Source organism: Balaenoptera borealis (genome assembly GCF_965194805.1).
Source record: "Balaenoptera borealis genome assembly, chromosome: 10".
Lineage (NCBI taxonomy): Eukaryota > Metazoa > Chordata > Mammalia > Artiodactyla > Balaenopteridae > Balaenoptera > Balaenoptera borealis.
This window is the reverse complement of record NC_138874.1, coordinates 79,222,302-79,235,660: the sequence shown is the minus strand read 5'-3', so window position 1 is coordinate 79,235,660 and position 13,359 is coordinate 79,222,302. Positions and strand designations below refer to the sequence as shown.

General features: G+C 38.6%; 1 protein-coding gene across 1 annotated transcript in view; it reads left to right on the top strand.

Annotated features, from left to right (window-relative positions):
- The window catches only part of PRKG1 (protein kinase cGMP-dependent 1), a 1,237,939-nt gene that overhangs the window by 30,485 nt on the left and 1,194,095 nt on the right, over positions 1-13,359 (top strand). The gene's annotated exons all lie outside the window — the stretch shown is intronic.

The following is a 13,359-nucleotide window of genomic DNA, read 5'->3' as shown; positions in this document are numbered from 1 at the left end:
AATAAATTCTCATAATGCACTAATTTTAGTTCATTAATACTTAGTAACCTTAATAATTCACTTGGTAAGTTACAAGTAAATAATCCTTAATCATATCATATATTAAATACATCTATGAAGTCAGGTTACTCACCTATCTTACAAAACTAAAGATAGGCTGACTTTTGAAAAAAATTAACTTGTAAAATACCAAGGAGCCTCCTGGGGCTATGGTCTACACTTGAGAAACATGTAATGATGAATAATTTATCCAGTGCTTCTTAGTGAATTAAGAAAAGGAATAGACCTCCAGCTGCCCTCTACACCTATTGTGTCATTTCTCTGCACTACGGAAGCAAAAGCTGTCTTTATTCCCCAACCGGCTATGAAGTCTAAAGAATTTTCTCACAATGATATCATTTTGATTTCTTCTTTTATCTTAGTTCACGTGCTTTGTCTCCTCCCTCTGCCCTCATTCATGCACTCTCAAAGGAGTGTGTTCATTATGGCTTGTTTTCCAACCTCTGCCGTGAGTGAAAGAAGATGTGCCCTTTAACTGCAATGCTCTCACCATGTTTCCTACCCCATCAAGAATCAGCTAAATCTGTGAGAGCATTATTACTTCCTAAAATTATTTCCCTGTGCTGTGCAATATATCTGTGTTGCTTATCTATTTTATACATAGTGGTTTGTACCTCTTAGTCCCCTATCCCATCTTGCACACTGTTGGTGGGAATGTAAATTGGTTCAGCAGCCACTACGGAAAACAGTATGGAGACTCCTCAGAAAACTACAAGTAGAAATACCATATGATCCAGCAATCCCACTCCTAGGTATATATCTGAAGAAAGTGAAAGTACTAATTTGAAAAGATACATGCTCCCCAGTGCAGCAGGATTTACAATAGCCAAGATATGGAAGCAGCCTAAATGTCCATCAATAGATGAATGGATAAAGAAGATGTGGTATGTGTGTGTATATATATATATATATATATATATATATATATATATATATATATATATATATATACACACACACACACACACACACAAGAATGTTACTCAGCCATAAAAAAGAATGAAATTCTGCCTTTTGCAACAACATGGATGGACCTAGAGAATATTATGCCTAGTGAAATAAGACAGAGAAAGACAGTTATGTTATCACTTATATGTGGAATCTTAAAAATGAAACAGACGAATGTATATAACAAAACAGAAAAGACTCACAGATATAGAGAACAAACTAGTGGTTACCAGTGGGGAGAGGGATGGGCCCCTTACTTTTAGGGGCCAAGAGACCTTCCATTTAAGAAGTGGAGTCAGGAAGTGATTTTTATATCTCAGCATCTATAGCTCCTTATAAGAGATTTATAGTCTCTTAATCAGTGCTTCCTTCTTCAGGGCAGTAATTTCTCAGCATTCCCCATTTGCCTTTAATACTAAAAACCTGCCTGTGTCAGAACTACTCCTGTAGGGGTGATGACACCTGTGTCCACCAATTAGTTTTCATTCTCAAATCTAAACAACCTTAATTTCTAGAAGGAAGCTTTCTTCTTCTCCAGTGTCTAACTATGAAGGAACTATGATGCCTGGCTTCACACTGGCAGCAAGTAAACCTTAAGTGAATCCCAAGGCTGCTATATCATATTTCAAACCTTCACAAATGTTTATACTTAAATTTTTTTTTAAATCCAAAAAGGCCATTTAAACAGAAAAGCAAATTGGACAATCACTCATATGTTAAGGTTTGAGGGTATTAGAGCGAGGTATGGCCACATTAAAAAAATTCAATAACTTAAAATAACCACAACATTTATTTTGCTCACAAATCTGCACTATAGCTCATCTCTACCCATTTATTGTGAACTGGGAGTTGGAATCATCTGAGGCCTTGCTTACTTACGTGTCTGGCCATTGATCCTGGATGTTGAATGGTTCCTCAGCTGTGGCTGGTGCTGGAACACATAGCTGTGACCCTTGCATTGCTGCTTCACTTCCTCACAGTATGGTAGCTGGGTCCCAAAGGGATATCATCCCCATAAGACCAGGCAAAAGCCTTAGATCCCACCTCTTAATGGAGGAATGTCAGTGTCACTTCATAATAAGAGCATGAGAGAAATTTGGAGATCATATTTAGTTTAATGAAGTGTTTCTTGTGTCCCTAAACTGTTCCTATTGAAATACCTAGGTGTGTGTGTGTGTGTGTGTTAGTGAAAATAGTGAATATCCATATAAAAATGTATATTTTATTATGAGGATCCCTATAGCAGTATATGTTTTATTGAGTTTAATCTGTTAAATCAAGACCAGGAGTTATCAAATACAGTTTATGTATTCAGATTGTTTTGCAGGGTCCTGGAAGAAGAGGTAAATTTCGAATAGAAGGAAGAAAAATAAAGTCCAAAGAAATCTTATGGAGACAATGTCACTGCAGGATTAGTGCTTCTGATGGGAATCTAACAGGGTAGAAGAATCCCGTAGAGTTAGGTCCTGATGACAAACTACGCTTCATCTTTGCCAAAGACCAGTCCAGCCTCTTGGCTCCCATTGCATTTCTCAGCAAAGATAACTTCTAAAACTTGCTACCAAATCTAGGAAACTGCCCTATTTGTTTATTCAACATGTCTCTCCATCACAATTTTCAGTTAATAATTCTGATGTGTTTCCAAAAAGACAGGACAAATTCTTGCCAGCTTGGTCAAGTGCCTTGGTTGGAAGTCTTTTATCTTTACCAGATTTGGCAGGCTTCTTGGAATACATAAAACATAAAATGGTTTCTTTTTCTCCATGTCTAATTGCCTGCAGATCTTCTATCTACTAAAAAGAAAAGCCTGGTTCGTGTAGTGGGTATGAATCTTACTTCACAAACTGAGGTGTGCAAGAAACACATCTCTTTATTTTTATTAAATCAATACACATCTGACCTCGAGCCCCTGTTGGGATATTCACTCCTAGTCATTACCAGAGTTCTCTGTCCCTCGGGGTAGTGCCAAGGTCCTAGGATCTTGACCCATCACTAAAACATTGGAGAGGTCCTTCCAGGCATCAGTAATCAGACTGTGTTGGTCATTGCTGAGATACCCATTGTCCGAGTTTGCATGAGGACCTCAGGTCTGGGGCTCTGCTGTTTCTGGGCCACCCTTAGGGCTCAGGAATGATTGGTGTGGCTGGAACCCCCTGTGTCTGGGTTTCGCCTCCCAGGCACACCTTATCGCTGGACATCTCCTCTTTAGGGCGCTGCTTCTCAGCCTTGTGCAGATCCCTCTCTCCTGTGGGACACTGATTTCTCTTCCCTGCCAGGTCTGAGAATGTCTCCTTCCTTTTGCTGCCTCTCCAAGGTCCTCCCTTCTCTCCCTACTTCTTCCTGGGCACTTAGTATGATGGGATTTCACCAAAGATAGGAAGGGAGTGTCTGTACTCTCAGCACTTTAATATAAACCTCCTCTGAGCCCAGGTGAGCTGCTTGACATTTGAGAAATGAGCACAATATAGGAAGAACATGCACACTTTGATATTTGAATTAATTTTTTTGCAACTGTTAGAAAAAAAATGATCCGTGTCCACTCCTACTCTGAATAACAAATACAGTGGTATAAATGGATTGATCCAAAGTAGAACATAGGATTTAACATATATGCTGAAATAACTTTGGATAAGCTAAGAGATAAAATATGAGTATCCATAAGCAGGCATTCACATAACCAGTGAGGCAGCCTGACTAAGTGGACCTCAGTTCGGGACCTCAGTTTCCACTGAGGTCAAACGAGGTAGTGAGACCATCTCTAATGCCCTAATGGTTCAAACCCTTTATGATTTTAATAGCTGTTCTACCGGTATGAACATCATATGCTAAATAAAGGCACTTGCCTAAATTTGCCATGTGAAAAATTCAGCCTGAACACTGTGCCTTTTATATACGCTACACAACCCTATGTAAGGACTTAAGGAAAGCTGCAGCCTCCACAGTGACCCTTCCAATGGGATTTATCTATAAGGCATTGAGAAGTTTGGTACAATAATTGTGTCAAAAGTCAGGCTTATGAAAGCAGAGGTGAAACCCAGGAAACTAGAAGAAATCGTGACCTGGGTACAAATACCATCCTGCACTGACTTTTCTCTTGTTACTGGGTAAATTCACAGAGATGGTTTCCAGTAAATCAAATCATATGGAGTTGTTTAAATTAATCTCTTATATCATACAAAAAAAGCAGAAATAGAAATAATGCATAACCTGGGCATTTTCTATGGGCTCTCAGAATTCACTGCTTTTCATAATTTAATTCCAATTTGAATTTAAGACAAGGTTTTCTGCTGGTATTTACCAACGTATCTTTATAGTTCTGATACCCCTGGTTGTGCAGTCAGGAAAACAAACAAAAAGAAAGCTGCGTAGCACAAAATAATTTTCACTTTAAAATTTAGCCAAGAACATTCAGAACTGGCAGAGATTCTGCTATTCCAAAGATTTCCAGGCTAATATTACATGTTTTAAGCATTATAATTTTAAATGGTGAAACATTTCTGTCCTTTTAATTGACCCTGTTATTTCCAACATATTAGGGTAGTCGATGATATTCAAATTTTAACATCTCCACTGATCAAACACAACTTCTATATCAGAACTCCTGATGTCCAAGCAGCTGTAACTGCTGGGTATGACAGCATCAATCAAATGGTGTTGATTTTCATTTATACATAAAGGAAGTGCTTCTAGATTTAAATCAGGATCTTCTTCAGTATTGGTTATAATACAGTACTTATAATAATTTCTACCTTTAAAATAAACCTTTACCTCTATGAGTAATCATTGTTTTCTTGTTGAAACCCAAATTATAGCCAATTATGGATGGTTACTTATGTTGGAGGTCAGTGTTAAATAGAGCAGACTTTTATTTCCTCTCCTTTGTCTGCATCATTGGTAGCAAATGTACCTTCCCCACATACGTATTAAGATTGTGCTAAGTTTTACACATTTTATTTAGATTCTATTTAATTTGATTTTATAATAACCTGATGATATGGATACTTTTTAGGTGAAAAACTTGAGGCTGAGGGATGAGGTAATTTAAAATATATATATATTTTGTGTAACCATAAACACGGAGCCCCTACCTGACGTGCTACCCTTCCCCCCTTGAGTACTGTAAAGCCCAGGTACCCAGGTGATTGACCAGCCGAACTGATAGGGTATAGGCTTAAAAGCCATTTAAAAAAACTTCACCATTCCCTTCTCAACTTGCTCCATAGATCTCTCCACAGATCCCTTCTTCCTCTTTCCTGGATGACATCTGGCGTAGGTGCTATACCTTTCTAGTCTCTTTCAATCACAAGAATAGTCCCATTTTAGTCAATTAAAATTTCCCATCTGATGGAACATCAAAATTCCAAACTCACTCAAATTTAAAATTTCTCCTTCCCCCATCTGTATCCTCTATCAGGCTTGAGCGTTGCATTAAAAGGGGTGCTGTGTCTGGCTTGTTTTCTCGCTTGCTCTCCTCTGCTGTACCCATTAGCTGCTGGATCTGATGGGGGAGGGGGGTGCGGAGCTGACTTAACTGGCTGGTTCTGGTGCCTCGGGATGTTGACACCTTCTGATGAAGGCTGATAACCAAAGCTGACTCTTTCTGTTTTGGACACTTGTTCAGATTCCTCAGAGGCACTCTGGCTGGGAATAGCTCTTTTCATTGGGGCACACTTCTCCTTTGGTTGATTGCTTGCCCCTGTCCTGATCAAACCCTTTGCTGGCATCCCTCTGCCCCTCCAGATGATATTGTTGGGCTGGCTTTAGGTTACGTTCAAGTTTGGTCCCCTGAAAACACTCCCCTTTGTCCTGATGTCAGTGGGAGAATAAGTAGATCCCGATGTAGCCACCTTTACTCTGTCATCGGGCCAGACCTGCTCCAGGCATAGCTTTAGACCTCAGAGCATCCAAGTCCTTCAAACTACAGAAGACAAGAGCAAAGTCTTTTGAGCCTCACAAAGCAGACTGTCATACTTGGCTTGAGGGAGGATGTTGTGGGTTGAATGTTGTGCCCCCAAATCCATATGTTGAAGTCCTAACCCCTGTTACCTCAGAATGTGACCTTATTTGGAAATAGGATCATTGCAGGTGTAATTAGTTCAGTTAAGATGAGGTCATTCTGCAGTAGGGTGGGCGCTAAGCCAGTATGACTGGTGTTCTTATAAAAAGAAGAAATTTGGACACAAACATGCACACAGAGAGAATGTCACGTGGATATAAAGGCAGAGGTCCGTGTGATGCATCTACAAGCCAAGGAATGCCAAATACTACCAGCAAGTTACCAGAAACTAGGAGATGCATGGAATAGATGCTCCCTCACAGTCCTCAGAAGGAACCTACCCTGCCAACACCTTGATGTTGCACTCCTAGCCTCCAGAAATATGAGACAAGAAATCTCTGTTGTTAAAACCATCCAGTTTGCAGTCTTTTGTTATGGCAGCCCTAGGAAACTAGTACAGAGGGAAATAAATATCCTGTCTCTTTCTCATGACCACATGGGTAGGGATGGAATAGAGAATGCCAAAAGAATTCTCTTTCAGTCTACACATTCAACCTCTTACATCAGTTTGAGGTGGGGGATTAGCTGAAATGAACAGAACAGATTTTAAACTCTCCCTTTAGAAGTCCCACCTAGATGGTCTGGCACCTCACTTTACAATATGAGGGAACCTAAGGCCAATCGGCTACACTAGTTTCTTCATTCATGGGAAGGATAAGTGCCAGGTGACAGCTACTGATCCACATTGCGTTGCATTCAGGCTGTATGTTGAGATGTGGCTTAAATCTGATCTCTGTTTTCTTTTATCTTTCCAAGTCAGGCCAGCTAGTTGATAACTTCAGGATACTGACCTTAAAGACAGATCATCCTCACAGTAACATCCTTGCAATAGTTTTCAGTGATGGTGAGGAATTAAACAGGGTGGAGGAGAAGACAGAGAACTAACATTTATTGAAGACTTTTGTGTGATAGGGGCTGTGCTGCACATTTTATATGCATTATCTTCCTTAACTATTACAACTCTGAAAGTGGATATTCATATTTCCCCCAAAGGAAATGGGGGCTCAGAGATTGTGCAGATTCACCCCATTTTACTCAGGCAGTGCTAGACCCAGAATCAACTCTTCATCTGTCTGAATCCAAATCTCTGGCTCAGGACTGGCTTCATAGATTGTAGGACCAAGTACAAAATGAAAAGGCAAGGCTCCTTGTTAAAAAATTATTAAGAGTCTTAGAATGGTGACTGTAGAGCATTAAGCCAGTTGGTCCTATGTGTCTGCCCAGGTTACATGCCCAGGCTCTGATGCTTCCCCAACAGCCTGCTGGTGAAATAGTTGACAAATCTGAATGTCTCACAAATTCTTCTTAGTGGATTGAGCATCTCATTGATCCTGTGTGTTTCAAGGGAGAAATAAGGTGGTATCTGTATCACTACACTTCTCAAAGGTATATTGACCTACTGTTCTTTTTGAAAGGTTAGTGTTCCATGGATTTTTCAATGGGAAGGCCATTTACCTAGCTTGTTTATGGGCCATCAAGTTTTCTGAATACAATTACTGCATAATCAAGTTTGGTACTTACTCTTATTCACAACCCTTTTGCAGCCCCTCATTGATTTTGTTAGCATTAACCTAATTTTTGTTGAGATCTATTTAAAATTTAATATTTAGGAACACTTTCTAATAGAAATTAAAATGATCACATCAAGATCGTTATCATTAAATCTTGCTATTTTCAATATTTTTCCAAGATGAAAGCAAATAAAGCTTTAAAAACATGTAAGAGAATCCTAATTTTTACTGGATCTCCTTAGGGTTACCATAGGACAGGAAAAGAATCCCCAGATTTTCAGAGATCGTTAAGTCAACCAGAACAAAATGGCACCACACCAAATGGAAAGTGATTATTTACTAACCATATTTTGCTCTGTAAGGCTCTTAGTTTCTTGTATGCAACCCAGGAATCAAACTCCTTAATTGTCCTCACTGTCAGCTTCTTTTGACAGGGATTCATTTTTTAAAATATCAAACTGAAGAGAAATGATCGCCTGGTTGTAATAATTATATACAGTTGATTTCTCTTTGGTAGCTAATGCTAGACAAAGACAAGGCATTTATCACAGATAAACACACTAAGGCAGGACTGAGACAATCAAAGTGAAAGATCTTTTTTCTTGTGAAGCAGCTTTATTCCAGTGACCTTATTTCTGTTATTCAAAACCGCTAAGGGGAAACTAATGAATATTTGAGAAAGACCCATAGCTCCGGTGGTCTGTATTACTCCTAAAAAAAAAAAAAAAAAAAAATCCTGGGTTAAAAATCAGATATGCTAATTTATTAAAATACAGGATTTCCAAATGAGAAATGTCTTTGAGGAATCCTCGAATTATTTTCCTCCTGGCTTTCAGGAATGAAATCCAATGATTAAATATCAGAGGGCATAAAAGGACTTTTTCATATTTTTTAATCCAGGTCAAAAAGCCAGGGACCCAGCAAAAATTAGTGGCACTGCTTCACTGTGTGCTTACATGTAAGTCGGCCAGTAACTATCTGTTGATTTAATTTGGCTGTATTCTCAATGAAAGCCTAGAGCTTTAGAAATGAATGAGCTTGGCAGGACTATGGGGGGACTTAACAACAAAATTAGAATACCCTGCTTAATCATGTCACTAGGAGAAGAGAGGGAAGAGAAGTCAGAAGAATAAAAAAAAAACAAAAAATTGAAAAACCAAGAAGAATTCAGGTGGTGGAATGGAAAGACAAAGAAATAAAAGGAAATGTAGAAAATTGTCAGGAAAGAAGAACAAATAAGATACCAGATCAAACCCACAGTGGGTTTAAGCTTGTTGGCCCAAATAAGTGAGAAACTCCTACCCTGGAAGACTGGCAAAATGAGACAGAGTACTTTTCCTTTAGAAATATATCTGGTCGGTTGGTTGGTTATTTTTGCAGCGATCTTCAGTTAGATGTTTGATCATTCTAGAATGATCTGTAATCTTTAAAAATCACCTAAACTAACTTGCCTTATTAAATTTAATTCTTTGTTTCAAAGCCCCATAAGTAGGATCCTATCTGTGCTTATTTTAATCAAAATTTTATTTAATATAATCAATAGATTATTAGCAGCTGCCCTTTCAAAGGATGCAAGACAACTTCCTTTCTTCATACTCCCTCTGTCCACAGACAATGTAGGAGTGGAAAGATACCATATAAAGGCATTTTATTATTTCAATTTGGTGTCAGATATTAGATTTGCAGTGTAAGGTTACAAAAAGCACAGGCTGCCAATTCACTTTGGGCAAATCTGCTTCAAAATAATGGCTAGGAAAATGAAGACTCAACCTTTATGGCAACAATTCAATAAAAGGGAGGTGAGCAAGGTCACTGGACTGCACCAGCATCCATCACACAGCATGATCGCACAGGTATTATTCATGTGGCATCAGAGAAATGAAATCATTATCACCAAGGGCTGTGTCACCAGATCAGCATCTGCTGCTCTGGAAAGAAGCTCCTCATCTTTGCCTAATGGTTTACATTTGAGAAAGGTCTCAGCACCCAGAGTTTAACAATCCATATCATTAGCTCATAACTATTTTTAAAAGCCAGCTCTTCTGCTTCCTTTATTGCCATATTTCTTAAGCCAGAACGTCAGAAGTCATAAACCTTGTGAGATTTTAGAGGATGTGTTATAAGAGATGTGAAAGTTTGCGCTCATCAGATTCAGCTGTAGGAGAACCTGCTGAAGTTACAGCTGACCACAGAGCAGGATTCCAGTGCCGACTGTGGCATAAACAAGTTGTGACCGTGGATGACTTCTTCCAAACAAGCGAACTTTCAAACAGACACACTCCTTTGCCATTTCATTCATTCCTTGGGAGGCTCAAGTGAAATCATGGCTTTGATGGAAGTCTAAAATGTTTATGCAGATGTAGGAGTGTAAGCACAGGAGTTAAAACTGCCACGGTTCAAACCAGGACCCCACTATTTGTTGGCTGGGGAACCTGGGGCAAGTCATTTAACTTCTCATGTGCATAATGGGGATGATAATGATTGTGATGAAAATAATAATAATGAACTTCTGTCTCCTAGAACTATTCGAAGATCAGGAATCTGCCTGTCAAGTAATTAACACTCTCCTGACAGAGAAAGCAGCCAAGAAATATGAATTTTTGCTGTTGTTGTTGTTGACAAACAGAAATACAAGTTATTCAGTGCATTTAGTACACTTTTTTCTATGATGCCTCCCTCATAGTCGATGTTCAATAATTAAATGTTGGAAGAGTAGTTAAGTTGACCACTGTATTTATCTTTGGGTTCAAATGAACACCAATGACAATATGCACTTTTTTTTTTTTTTATAGGAAGCCTTGGGATCAGTAATTCATAAGTTACATTTCTCAAACATAAGTTCTTCTCTTTCAAAAGATGATAGCACTTCATACTATTTAGAGGAATTATGAAGGTCTAAACATGTGGACCATTGTCACTTGTTCTTGCTTACCTGCTACTGCATGGGACTGCATAACTTATAATGGCATTCCAAAATCAGAGAAGAAATTGATTCAAAGCATCATGTTTTACCCCAGAAGATGACTTGTCCTTTAAAGTTTGCTTAAATTATTTATGAAAGAAAGTACTTCCTGATGTAACTTACTTTCCATAATCAAAGAAAGAAACATATGTGCAGATTTCTTCAGTTGCACCATCCTTCAGTTTTGGAAGGTCCCATTTGATCCACTGGTTTTAATCTGTTTACCAATTAGAGACCCTGATGAGATGGGACTCAAGAGGTCACCTGGTTCCTAGATTGCCTCCCACCTTTAAGAAAAATCAGACTTGACTCTAATTCCATTTTCAAAAGTATTCATTGATGAACCTTCTAAAATTTTCCTTCAGAATTCAGTTTTGCTTCTTATAGATTCCTAGCTGGTAGATTGGGATTCATAGGGGATGAATAAAAGGTTATTAGGTATTCTCCAGGTCCAACCATGTTGCTGCAAAGAAAATATTTCACTCTTTTTTCTGGCTGAGTAATATTCCATTGTATATATGTACCACATCTTCTTTATCCATTCATCTGTTGATGGACACTTAGTTGCTACCAGGTCTTGGCTATTGTAAATAATGCACTGTGAACATAGGAGTGGCTGTATCTTTTCAAACTAGAGTTTTTGTCTTTTCCGGATGTATACCCAGGAGTGAATCACTTTGCTGTACACCTGAAACTAACACAATATTGTAAATCAACTATACTTCAAAAATAAAGATAAAAAGGGTTATTAGAATTAATTCCCTGGGCTGTTCTTACATAGGGTCATATTTATCCTGTTTGTAAAATGAGTCAGCTCTAACCCTTCAATTTGGGTGATGTTGATTTCCTCAACTAAATGCAAAGTTTCTTGAGGACAAGTTCTTCTTCATAGACCTTCTCATAGATCTGAGACTTAGCAGAAACACAAAGAGGTGGCACATTTTCAATAAAGGCTTTAGAATGGTTGTAAACAAAGAGCCTCTAAATATTTGTTTTCTAGGCACAAGGGTTGGAGTGGAGGGTATGGGGTGGATGAGGAAGAGTAGAAAAGAAGGAAACTAATGTTTATCAAGTGACTTCTATGTATCAAGCATATCATTCTTTACTATCTACATGCGGTATCTCATTTTATCTTATCAGCCCTGAAAAGTAGATCTGTGACTCAATTTTGTAGGTAAACTAAGGGTCAGAGAAGTTAGGTGACTTATTCACGATCACACAGCTAGTATGTGGCAAAATTAGAAGTCAAAATGCAGGTTTGCCTCCTACCTGCCTATGTTTTCTTGTTAACACAGGATTATACCATATAAATGTGTATTGTATTGTACATCTCATCATATGACTATAAAACTACTGGGGATGTTAAGCAGGAAAAGATACAGTGTTAGACCCTGAACTATGAAATTAACTAACCCTGTGATTTTTCTCAATTGAACAGGAAAGCCTAAAGAAATGTTGAGGTCTCTATTGTCATAAAAGGGTTAGAAAGCATTACAGAATATTATTTATATAAATCAAGTTTATTCCAGAGCTGGTCAGATACTCCACATAGGAAAAACATTAAAATTGGTGGGCTTCACTGTAGTGCAATTCAGTGGGGGAAGTGGAGGTTTTGTTGGGAAACCTTTCAGCTGTTCAGTGACTGCTGAGAACATTCCAGTCTCCTGAAGCAGCTGCCAGTGTTCTTAGAGCTGAGCAGAGAGACAGCAGACTGGAGCGGCTGGGTCTACCTGTTATCTCTGATTCCTGCCCCTCCGATGTTCTTTGACTTGCTGCTCATTGGCGCCGCCCTCTGCAGGTATTTGGTATTGGCATTCTCAGTTCTGCTGCTCTGCTAATTTTTCTCCCAAAGTTCTGCTGACAGCTTGCTATTAATTATTATTATTTCCTCTCTCATCTTCTTTGCCCTTGCTGATTTTGTTTTTAATTTCTATACTTTAATAATTTTATTTCCTGAGACAGTGGAGATAAATGCATGTGTTCAATGTAATATATACATACATACATACTCAGACACCGAAAAAATTGTGTGTGTGTGTGTGTGCGTGCACTCATTCTGAGGTGTCTTATTTATATTAAAGTTCCTAATTACTTGTCTAATTACTCTGTATTCTTTCTCCTCTTCCTGTCCCCTAACTGCCACGTCTTTCTATTTTCCCTGTCTTAGAACCCTCATTGTTCTCAAAGCTTACATTCTCATCTCTCCAAACTTACTCTTATTCTGATCTTTGAGTCTCAGACTCCTATGTCCAGCTACTCATAGGACATCTTCATTTGGATGAGCTTCTCTTGCCTTAAATAGCTAATACTCTCTCCATCATATCCTTACAAAAGTGCCACCCCATTTCCATTTATGTATTGTCACTTCTCAATAATAATAATAATAACTAATTACAGTAAACATTTACTGAGAGCCACTGGACCAGCCATTAACCTAGCCTCCTTTTCTAAGGAAACAGCTAGTAAGTCGTAAGTGATGGAGCTAGAATTTGACATTGGTCTGACTATATGACATGTGCCCTTATCCGCACTACTTTGCTTTATCCTTGTCTTTGAATGAGGGAACTGAGTACCATTGTCCCATGTCAGGGTGAAAGGCATTTAAGCTGGTTAATTTAGACGCTGCCTTGCGCATGGGAGATATTCAGTTAATATGTGTTGTATCCGCCACACAGTCCTCTAGGCATATTTCAGCGTGAAGAATGGTTTTAAACCACATATCTCGTACAGGTATCGTTTCCAAACATTAGTAATGCAAATTGCTGCAGAAAAAATATCTGTCATACAGAGAGCTAGGTTTGCAAAGTAAACACTGTTTTTAT